Source organism: Lactuca serriola, chromosome 9 (genome assembly GCF_051521515.1).
Source record: "Lactuca serriola cultivar US96UC23 chromosome 9, Lser_US96UC23_V15, whole genome shotgun sequence".
NCBI lineage: Eukaryota > Viridiplantae > Streptophyta > Magnoliopsida > Asterales > Asteraceae > Lactuca > Lactuca serriola.
The window spans coordinates 6,785,284-6,796,309 of NC_136416.1; the positions used below are offsets into that span (position 1 = coordinate 6,785,284).

At 29.9% G+C, this 11,026-nt stretch overlaps 1 long non-coding RNA gene across 7 annotated transcripts; it reads left to right on the plus strand.

The window, feature by feature from the left end:
• The first annotated feature begins 1,082 nt into the window (after positions 1–1,082).
• On the plus strand, positions 1,083–4,859 carry LOC145074239 (uncharacterized). 7 transcript variants are annotated; one of them, XR_013691766.1, is made up of 10 exons: positions 1,083–1,465; positions 1,540–1,631; positions 2,129–2,212; positions 2,354–2,428; positions 2,581–2,623; positions 2,692–2,915; positions 3,014–3,395; positions 3,499–3,573; positions 3,771–3,835; positions 4,357–4,634. It is a non-coding gene; the product is annotated as an uncharacterized LOC145074239 (long non-coding RNA). The 7 variants fall into 7 exon arrangements; XR_013691763.1 differs by having other exon boundaries at positions 2,692–2,760; positions 2,888–3,395; XR_013691764.1 differs by having other exon boundaries at positions 1,084–1,465; positions 2,692–3,039; positions 3,334–3,395.
• Positions 4,860–11,026: the final 6,167 nt, after the last annotated feature.

An 11,026-nucleotide genomic window follows, 5' to 3' on the forward strand; every position in this document is an offset into this window, starting at 1 on the left:
TTAAAAAGGGGCCCACGTACAAACAACACCTAACACTAAATGGTTAATAAATCTTTTCCGGTTCTAAATTTAACCAATTTCGGTCTTTTAAGTTATCAACTTTTATGTATTTTGGGTTTTCAAACATGGAAATCGTTCTAAATAGTAACATATTTCAATTTATATTTTATGTTAAGCAACAAAGTCTTCACAAAATCAGGATCTTATTTCTGATTTTTATTTTATATATTATCAATTATTAGAAATTAGAATTTGTCTTATCCCGCTTCGTCAGCCTGCAATTTCTAATTGTCTTTGTCAAACTCATAAGTTCCGGTATCTGCTTTGCGGGGGAATGCATTCCATAAATTTTCAATTAGCTAGGAACCATTTTTCTTATTTTTTTAAAACATGTGAACTATTTGTTGTAAAAAAGATTTGAACGTGACATTTTCTGTAAATTACAGTCAATTTTTTATTTACATTCTGGCAAAACCATTTTTCTAAATTTTTTAAAATACATGGACCATTTGTTGTAATAAAAATCTGAACGGGGATTTTCTGTAAATAACAAAGACAATCTGGTATTATTTTATTCAAATGGCGAAACCTGCCAATATACGAAATTCTTGTTGCCAAAGTCTCAAATTCAAAAAGTTGTTATTTAACATTAATTATTTTCTATAAAAGAAAAAACTATACATAGGCTTTTTTTCTATAAAATATAGAGCCGATTTTTGTAATATTTTCTATACATTAATCAAACCTACCAACGAACATATTACGACTAAAGTCCAAAACCTAAACTTATATTATTCCTAAATCAGTTGCTTATATATATATATATATATATATATATATATATATATATATATATATATATATATATATATATATATATATATATATATATTACCTTATAAAACATTTTTGGTCAAACGCTGAATTTTAAGTCGTCCAAACAATTATGCAGCATGTACAAACCTTTTATGCATCAAAATCTTATCAAGGAAGTAAATCTGGTCAAACTTACACTTTTACTAATTTGAATCGGTCAAAATTCACAAGTCTTAAATCTTATCCCAATCAACAAATCCCATTTTATCGTCTTTTTCAAGGTAACCAGATTTAATATTTCAAAGTTTGAACTAATATTCCTGCGGCTCCCAGTTTGCTTCTCATCTTCCTCACCCTTCCATCTCAATAAAACTGATCCTTCTTCCACTATTACAAAGATATTTCTATTTGTTTCGTTACCGATGATCACCAGGAAGAGATTGAAGGTGCGCTGTTCTTTAGGATGATTGGCATCGTCGACGGCTCTGAACCCCTCCAAGACATTAATCAAACAGCACGGTGTATGAGTACAGAAGCAAATTAAGTATAATAATCGCTTTCTATTCCTGTTTTAGGGTTTACCTGGTCCGATTTCTTGTGGCTAACTCGCGACATCAAATATCTCGGCTCCAAAAACCATATTTTCTAGGTCTATTTCGCCCATATTTATTTTGATTATAACTTTTTTTAGTACTTATTTTACTTGAATGTTGTTATTGGTAGGGGTGATGGAGAAATCCGGGGAATCCAAGCAAAAATATATCATCGCCGCCCATCAAGTAGATTGACGCAGAGCTACGACTGGAAGTATACATGTGAGTTTCGTTTTACCACCTCTTTGTTTTTTCTGGTCTTCCTCTGTTTTTTGGTTTGCGTTGATTCCTCTTTGTGTCGAATCAGGTGTTTGTTTTTCTAATTTTTGTTTCAACAGATAATAAACAAAGTATGTAGATAAGTAATTTATCTTGAATTTGGAATTGGATTTGGATTCTGATTCCGACTTTGAGCTTGAATTTGATGAATCTAAGTTCAAATTCAATTTCATCGACCTCTCTTGAATCAGATGAGTAGAAATCGGGCTCACAGTACTACTCTCAATTAGATCACTTTGAATTCCAACATCTCGTTTCATCATCATCATCAACCTCGCCTTAATCTTATTTTCTTTAGCCTGATTTTCATATGTTTTGTCATTAAAATGTTATAAACAAAAAAAAAAACAATAAAGTCAGCAAAATAGATGTTGGAGAACGTGAGATGATTTTTATGTTATTGCTTGGGTAATTAAAAAAATGACCATTTTTCCCTTCAGGTTGAACTTAAAGAAGTTCCCTTGCCCCAATTTGCACATGAAATGGAGTTATTGAACCATTGTAAAAAAAGTCACAATAAAAAGGTCTGATGTTTGTTTCCCTTTATTCTATCTTAACCTGGTAAAAGAGTTACGAGCTTCTTCCTTTCACTTTTCTGTTCTTGACCGCGATTCCATATGATTAACTCACTTTTTTTTATTGTGCATCTAAAAATCTATAAATAGTGTTCCTGATGTGCTATATAAAAGCTTGGATTATGATGCTTAAAGACATGGGATTGGATTGATCTATTGTATTCGGTAAGGTTCTACTGATTTTTGTTTTTTTAATGGCAAATTCATTTTCTCATCCTTGCCACTGGTCTTGGTTGAATTATTGGGAAAATGATAGTCAATTAATTTCCACTGTTCTTCCATAGCTACTATTGATTCCTTTGATTCTCCTTTTTTAGGGATTTAGAAAGGCTGGTGAAATTGGATTTACAAACTTCACATGTAAGTATTGTTTGCTTCCCAATTTACACAAAATATTGATCATTAAAGAAAGCTTCTTTTTTTTATAGAATGAATTGGCAACTTTGGAGAAGCAAAAGTCAGATGATAAGATGTTGAAGTTGGTAGATGATCAAAAGGTTCATTTGATTATTCTTTTTAAGTCTTGAGTGTTATGATAAAGGTTCTGGTTTCGGTATTGATTTCAAGATCTATTAACACGCATTTTGCTTTTCGTTTATTTTTATAATACATTCGACTATATAGTTTCCTCAGAGTTACAAATTGGCCTCAGGTATGTTATGCCTCTGCCATTTGAACTTTTTGCCCTCTTTGTCTTTATGGTTGGTTATTGGATGAAATATTCACATCTACACATTTTTTTTTGTTAAGCCGCCATTTTTCTCATGGACTTGCAGGTATACTTCCATTTCCCCTCTATTTTCAAAATATATATACACAATCACAATTATTGCCAATATAAATGTTGTAATCAATAGAAGTAATATTTTAGAAACCAAATAAGTAACATGTAAAGATAGAAAAGGTTTAAAATTTTGTATATATCTATTTTCTATCTATTATCTGTTATCTATTATACCTTCTAAAGCATAGTTGGTCGGCGTGTTTATTTTTTTTATTCATGGATATCTTAATGTTGAGTATGGATTTTTGCGAAACATGACTATGATATTTGTTCCGTACATTAACAGGTATTCAGTCAGTCAATAGGAGTGGCTTCATATATCTAACCTCAAGTATCATTTCTCATAAGGTCAAAAACCTCACCGTTTTATCTTGATTTCGTTCATAATCTTGTGTGACTTCAAACATCTAACCTCGGGTATGATTTTTATCCTATATTTCAATGGTTCTAGGTTATACAAGGTTGAAACCTCTACATACCTTGATTTCTTTCAGAATCTAATGTGAATTTAAAGATGTAACCTCTGGTATATATTCTGACCTAAACTTCTATTTGTTTTGGGTCATAAAAGGTCATCAACCTCACCATTTGACTTCGATTTTATTCAAAATCTGGTGCGACCTTGAAGATTTATCCACATTTATACTTTACATGCATGATTTTCTTATTGTATTTTGTTTAACTTTACAAAAATACCCTTATAATTGAAATTAATTTGAACAGAACTCGAAAGGAGGGTTCAAAATCTGTTGATTATGGTTTGGTGCAAGGAACTATGCCTGGATCTGGTAGTTTCACATTTCCTAATTTTCATTACTAATTTTGTATATATTACTTTAGTACCTCATCTGGTCGATAAATCTAAATAAAAAACCTATTGGTCAATTTTTCTCCTTTCAAGCACACACACTCTTCATCTTGGTTTTTCTGATTTTTGTTTGATTTTTTCAATATTAACTAATTTATGCATTTATTTTGCCCAAAAATGGTTTAAGATATATATATATATATATATATATATATATATATTTCTATATGTTCTGCTTTTATTTCACAAATTAGTCTGTGTTATGGAGATCTTTAATAGCTCTGTCATCCCAGTTGGTAGCTTAACATATGTTTTGGTGGCAGAGGGTTCCATTTACTGTTTTTTCTGGAGCCTTCACAAATCCAATGACACCATGATCTGGATCATGGGTTTAGTGATAAACTAAAGTGAATTGTTTTTTTTTTAATTTTTATTATTACCTGTTAAATTTGATTTGTTGTATTTCCTTTTAACTTCAGTTTTCTATTGATTGTTAAGCAGTGCATATGATCGGATGAGTGGCATACTTTGATTGTCTATAGTGGTTGTGTTATTTTTCCTTAATCAAAAGCAACATCAACAACATTACCAAGAAAAGTAACAACATTTTGTTCTTGGTTGTCTTGCTCATGTCTTGGTTGTGCTTATCTAGATACAATGTTGTAATAAGAAAAAAACAATGATGTTATTATAAGAAAAAAATTTGAAGTGAGATGTTCACTATGTTCCTGTAGAAGTATTTTTATTATTTTTTAATATATTTCTTCTGGAATTATTTATAGGAATGCATACAAAATTGAATGATGGACAACTTTGGCAACTTTTACTATAGGATAAGCAGATCTATAATTTGGTGTCTTTGTATCATGTCCAAGTGTTATATATACAAAATCGAGTGATAAACAACTTTGTTTATTATAATTTGGTTGCTATTTAAAGCAAACAATTATGGCATTGTATTGTTGTAGAAGAGTGTAAATTGAATGGATCATTTATATATGATTACTAAACATTGAACATATATCCAAGTGGGTTCAGTATGAGAGTTATAAGATTTCCTTGAATGTAGTTTTTAACATACTGTTTATTTGGTGTAGTAAATTTTTTGTGCAAAAAACAAATCGTTTTTAGAAACAAATTTTTGAAAAAAACTATTCACATCCGTCGCTTGGCGCGGGTAAATAGCTAGTATATATATATATATATATACACACACACACACACACACACACACACACACACACTAGAAAAGTTTGAGGCCCGTGCTAAGCACGACCCACAAAGGGTAATTTGGGTATTTCTTTCAATGTTATCTAAAGTATATTGTGATGATAACCAACACAGTGAAAGTACAATGCTATGAATAGGTGAATTGTTGAATTACAATACATAAATAAGAAAAAGAAAATGAAAGTATATTGTTATAATCAACAAATAAATGAAATTTATTGCCATATTTTAATATGATTTTTCACCTTATGATAAACCTATCGACATCATTTGTTGTGCTCTATATGGATATTAGGATTAATCATGAGATGCTACCTTTGATTTATGATTCAAGGCTTTAGCCAATTGTTCCTTGGTTGCCCCTTGATCTTTATTGCTACATCAACTACTTCTTAATTCGACGTGGCCTAGAGAAGTGAGCATGAATTAGAAGGATTTGGGACTTTAAAAGCTTTTTTTAGATCTCACAACCAATATAATATAATACACAACACAATTTAAGTGCACCTTTGAAGGAGGGTGGGAAACAGAATTAGAAAGACCAGAAGAAGATGATATGATGTGATTGCCTAACGCTTGGTGTTCACCCCGACGAAGTTAGATGGCGCTCGATAAATTCATACTTTCCTAATGGACACAACAAACAAAATTTTTGCAAATTTAGGCTAGTTGGAAAGCTAAATTCCATAATAAAGTTACATAATAAAGGAAATCCTTTTAATCATTACTTTTGAGCAAAACATGAAATGTTGAATCACTGGCTTCAAAGAGTTGTTCATTTATAAATTAGTTTATAAATACCTCTACACCTGCAACATCACACCATTGTTGAAGTAATGAAAATTGCTTGCCACACATATGCCTACACACCTGAGCGTAATGTGAGATCATTGGATATTTTAAAGAAACAAGTGTTTTACAAATATTGTAATTACTGATAAGGTTTTGTATCCACATAGAAAAACATTAATGTAATGCTTTACTCAAGGACCTACTGAAAAACTTACGATTCTAGACTAAATATTGTAAAATAAAATAGAATAAGGATCATTTTTGTAATTTACCTACAAATTGAACACAAATTTACTCTTTCTTTGGTGGTCAACTTCTCGATTGAGCAACTCCTTTCCATTAAGTTCAAGGTTTTTTTTACGTGGTCTAATTGGCTTGCTGAAGAGAAGAAAACATGATGAAATCATCCTGACTTTGAACAACAATGTTAACAGAAAAGTTAGGCTAGTCACTTTTTAAAATTAAACTAAGTGATGTTTTTGCATCATCTTTGTTATTCTTTGATGTTAAAATGCTAGATTTAATTTTCTAGATTCACATCAAGAAGCCTAGAAAAACAGTCAAAATTAATGTTGACCACCAAAAAATAGGCAACATAAATTTGAGCTTTTTCTGTCATAGCAGCAGAACATCACATGCTTCTAAGGTGTTAAGTCAAAACAAAACATGTTTTAAACTCTTACCTTTCGTTCATTGATTTTAGCGTACATAATAATTGACATCATCATTAGTAATAATGGATTTGATGTAAGAACCATTCCTTTCTTTTTAGCTCCATTTTCCTTTCTTCTGCCACTTATACACCTAAAGTCAATAATATCTCATTAGCTATAGAAACAATGCATTAAATCAAAAAAGAAAATTGGATATGACATTTAGCCAATCTCAAGTCGATAAGAACTCATTAGCAATGGAAACTATTCATTAAATTAAATTCGGAAAATGGATATAACATTTAACCAATAAGGAAAAGATGCCTACAACTCGTGGAAGTTTTTTCTTGTACTATGAAGGTTCTTTTAAAATGTCAACAAAGCAAAAAAAAAAAGTGAAAGTACATTGCTATATAATAAAGAAATCAAGAAAAGTTGGTAATATTACAAGTTAACCTCTTGATCACTAGAAAAACAATGCCTTGATACGAAGACAATTGTAAGTGTAGGGTTGTAAATTTCAATACAAAGAAATTAAAGTATGTTGCTATATCTCTCATTAGTCGTAATAAAACTGAATAACCGAAGTACTGATTGATTGTCTTAGATGAAAATGGATAAAAAAAAGTCAACCCAAAAAAATCCTTGCAAAAATACTGTATACAAATAACATAAAACGAACATGAAACAAATGAATAAAAAACCAACATTAAATTATAATGTTGTGTATTTTGCCGTAAAGGAACTCTCCACTTTTAACAAAAACAACTACAAATTAAGAATGATGAACTTACACCAATATGTCAACCTATTTAAAATTGTATTGTACATTTCAATGGTTATTAAAAAATAATGTTTTTTCCAAAACAATAGTAAAATGGAGTTTAGTACACCAGCAAAAGCACTCTACAAAAGTGAACAACCAAATAAGTGGTTTATATTGCAGAAACCTTACAACTATCATATTTTAAAGATTTAGGACATGAAGATAAAAACTTTATAATAACCCTGCACAAAGTGTCTTCTTCTAGCATATTTGTAGAATATCACCTCTATTTTGTACAAGAATGAAATAGTATTGGTGGTTAAAGCCACAAATTTTGTGAGATCATTTGACAATCTTCTTTCATGTTGATTTTTGATATCCATCACAACCACCTGCTTAATCTAAAAATGGAAAAGATAAGAAAATTATTACAGTTAAAACAATTTTAGAGCTTCAACAATTGATGCGTGAAGAGGAACAATCCATTAAAATTAAATCAATGTGACAAAGGATTAAAAGAAACATAAGTAGTTCTGATGTGGTTGCTATTTAAAACTACAAATATCATTTTTTATAAGAAATTAATAGATTTCTTTTTCTAAATTGCAAATAAAAATTCTCCCTAAGTTTGAAAAAAAACCTAGTAAGCAACTTGTAATAATATGATTTTAAATCATGGTGCATTAAAAAAAAATGTTTTCAAAGCACTTTCAAATATGTAATTGTGCTTATTGATCAAGTCGCCATTATAATAACTTATTTGCCTCACATATGATCATATTAGTTGAGTAACTGATCTAATCTTACATCAGCTGCTACCATGAATTACCACCATAACCTCACAAAAATTATGAAACACCAACAAAAAATAAACTTAAACCATTGTAATTACACAAGAAATATGTTTCAACGGAAATAAAAATAATTGGGTGAGCCCAAAATATGACTTGTTCAATTTTTAGAGCTAATAAATTTTTTTATAATAAATTATAAAAGATATGTTTCTAAAAGCAACTGTTCATCAGACATCCCATAATATGCAATGTAGAACGATAAATTAAAGAAATAACAAAGTAAATATTTTTAAATAATAATAAGGTTTTTTTATATAATAATGATATATATATATATATATATATATATATATATATATATATATATATATATATATAATATAATAATAATAATAATAATAATAATAATAATAATAACATTTACTTTTAAAATTTACCTAAAATAAAAACTTATTGTAATTAATTTAAGAAAACATATAGTAATAGCCAAAGTTTCTTAGGTTTTTTCATAAAATATCAAAAAAAAAAAAAAGGGAGAATGACAACTTATTTTTTCGTTGTGTTATTTGTAACAAAAAAATTTAATGAACATATTACACTACTAATATGAATGTCAGAAAGCCATAACTTTTTAACTTCAAAATAGGTTATTTTGTGAAAATTATGGACTTTTTATAACATTTGCATACAAAATTCATAAAGATAATCTTACCATATGGGTTCTCCCGATCACAAAGATGATTTGCAAAAATCTCAAATCAAAATTACCAACTAACTATGAATTTATTATGATAATAAAAGAGAATATAACTAATCATATTCATATCGTATGGATATATATGTCATGTACAAATATTTGAACCCTTATTGTTTCATCTAATTATAACATGTAACTAGTTAGTTGTATACTTGAGTGAAAGACATGTCAAGATCCCCACTCCCTTCTCTGAAATCTTGTACTTTATGAGGGATGGGAGGCTTGAGTGCTTGACTTCTTTCTCTCACCCATGCTTTGTAAGAAAGCATGACTCATACATTTAAAGAAGATATGGTCCTTACTACATGAATGTTAGTATATAAAGAAGAGTAAGATGCAAAAACCAGCTAGTTTTCCACTAATTCTTCTTTTATTTTCTCTCCCAAAATCGAGAGTATGAATGTTATCTTCAATCTCCTCTCTTGTAGAGTGTAATGTAGAGTTAAGGTCTTTAGTTGCTTCTATTTATAATGCTTATTTGGTATAAGTCTTTAAGGTTTAAGAATAACTAATTACAAGTGAAGACTAGCATCTTTGGGTGGTTTACTCTTGCTTGGTGAACACATTATAAAGATCATATACTTTGGAGTTTTAGTCTCACTTCGTCAACTTCCAATCTCCCATGAGAATCAAAGTCTTTAAAGGTTGTGTTTTTTTTTTTTTTCCTTTTCTATGGTTGATTTAATATTTTCATGCTTTGAAAAATGATCCTTGGTGGGTTAAAATGGTTTAAAGTTTATTCAGTTTTAAATCATTTTGTTTCTAAACTCGTACTTTATTATAGATTATTTTTTAATAAAAACTAACAAACCCACATAATAGTGACATACGTGGGGCGTAGGTCTCGGAACAGTGTTCTAGCCTGCGTCGTTCAGTGTGTTCGTGCATGTGGTGTTGTCGAATGTTGACGATATGCTCCTTGGGTGTGACTGCGAAAGAGGAGCTTTATGTTGGGATCTTAGCACTCATTATTTAATCAAGATCTACGAAGGTTTCAATAGATACAAATGTATGTAATTTTGTTTCCTTCTTTTTTATATAAGTTGCAACCGACTGGTAGAACTTAGATCTATGGGTGGTGTATGGGGATTAAATGTTTTGTTGTTTTTGTTGTGTCCCTTATGGTCTTTTAGATTCCCCATAACCCAACACCACTAATACTCAAGACAATCTTAAATCCCTTACTTACTTTCAAGAGTATGGCACACTATGGAGGTTTAAGTAAATTAATATTCAGAAAGTGGGTGCTAAACATGCAACAGGAGAACACACTACTAGGCTAGTGAAATGACATATCTCCATCATATATTAAGATCTTCACTTAATAATCTCCAAATCTGATAGAATCTTATATTGCTTAAGTTCTCAAGTCTAAAACAAACTAAACTAAAAGTGTTCAAGCCGATTCATTTGCAAATTTAATGCCTCTTGACTTTAGTTAGCCATCAGACTTGATCAATGACATTGACTTAGATAATGGATCGAAAAGATTATATTCTGATATGACTTATCGACTATGATGTCTTTACATTCGTACAACTATCAAATGTTATGGTACTTACTGAGTATGTGTCATGTGAGTTTTTGTAAATTTGAATCCATACTCGAGGTAAATATACCATTATAGTCACAAAGAAAATTCAAAAGGACCATTAATGATTAAATTTCAACACTGATGTCACTAATGAATCTCTTTTAGTCACATGGTTTTCTTTGTAGTTTTACCAATTGTGATATACTCTAAGTTTGTTGTTAAATCCACTATAGTGTATTACTTGGTACTCTTACAAGCTAATACTTCACTATTCAGTAAAAGCACGAATTCCGACTACAAACGAAATCGTCTTTATTAGTGTGGAACTTAGCATCATTGTAACCTTTACATTGATCTCTTCCATACTAACAAGATTATTTCATATATCATACTAGGACACTTATTAATGTTCTTGATCTTGATTCATTGATTCTCACCAAATTGATCTGATCCAACTTGTCATGCTCAAGGCATATGAGTCGTTACATTTGGTACATGTCATGGCATATATGATCGATCCCACAATATAAGAATATGAGACACGACTTGTAACGTCCCAAAAAATAAGACCCAATAATGTCATTCTTGATTTAAATAAAACAGTACTTCAAAACATTATTATACAATCCAAATAGACCAAAGTAT